Source organism: Notothenia coriiceps, unplaced genomic scaffold (assembly GCF_000735185.1).
Source record: "Notothenia coriiceps isolate Sejong01 unplaced genomic scaffold, NC01 NC01_scaffold00001466, whole genome shotgun sequence".
Taxonomy (NCBI): domain Eukaryota; kingdom Metazoa; phylum Chordata; class Actinopteri; order Perciformes; family Nototheniidae; genus Notothenia; species Notothenia coriiceps.
In genome coordinates, this window is record NW_011334167.1 from 443206 (window position 1) to 444454 (window position 1249).

Here is a 1249-nt window from a genome sequence, read left to right on the forward strand (position 1 = left end):
TAATAAATACCTCTAATACAATAATACGTTGCTTGCATCCTGACGAAACCAAATACCCAGGGACCGTGGGTCCTAGTTCGGGGGCGAACCGTAGAGAAGTATTGAACCGGAGCCCACGTCTTGTGATGTGTTAGGGCAATTAACTGTAAAAGGTAATAACTTCTTACCGTAGCTCCTCCGAGCATTAATTTTACATCTTTACAAAAATCTGTAAGTTCACGTCAAAACCCCCTTATATTTATTTACGAATTAACAACAGACAGGTAGTGATGTCAAAGAGTGCCTCTCACTGTCGGGTTGTCTCTTATTTCTAACTACGAGTCAGGCCTGGTGCTGCCTCCGGCTGAGAGGACCTGAGTCAGGCTGGGCCTCAGGTAGGAGTGCGGAGTTCAGGTGGCGACGGTGGAGCTGCTCGGGACGTGCCTCCCGCTCCTGCCGGGTCTACGTCTAGACTGGTCGGGGACTCGGCCCTCCTCTTCTCCTCCGCATCCTCCGTGCCGTTCATGGCGAGCGGGTGCGATGGTCTCTCGCTAGGCCACCTCCGCAAGTTGCACCGGAAGCGGCTCGACTCCTTTATAGGGGTGCGAACGGGGCCTGTTTTTTGAGAGGTCTAGCTTTATGAGTCTGACCGATATACGATGTAGAGGATAGAAGTTAGTGGCACGACCCTACAAATTTTCACTGGGGGTGGGGGTACTTTGTCTGTACGAAACCAAACCGACTTCTGAGTTCGCGCCATTTACGACACGCAGTCAACCCATACCGTTCCAACGACTCCTCCCCTGCTATGCGCTACATAAAAGCCATCGGAAAGTAAATCGACGTCTCCCCTTAACCTTTTTGGCCTCTTTACACAAATTTTTTTGGTCTTATTGCCAATTTTAACTAACTCCAAATTCCTGGTTATAAACACACGATGTATACTCACTTTACGTCCCCTGAGTTTAAAGTTATAAATCCAAAATTAATGTTGTCTTAGTCGAGTGAATTTATGTTTAGATCCTTTATAGGGGAGAACAGGGGCCTAGGAGCCTAGACCCTGAAACGGTATGGACGGTCAACTGACTCCAACGGGGGGGGGGGGGGGGGAGGGGGCGTCAGAAAACCACATAACCTGCGCCGCAAATTTCAACACCTTTTTTACGTGTGAGGTCGGGTCTGGACACTTGTTTTTCGTTGTTCGCGGCTCTCGACAATCTACGTTATTACTCTTAATACTATAGTGGGCTGTACGTCACCTCCCCCCCCC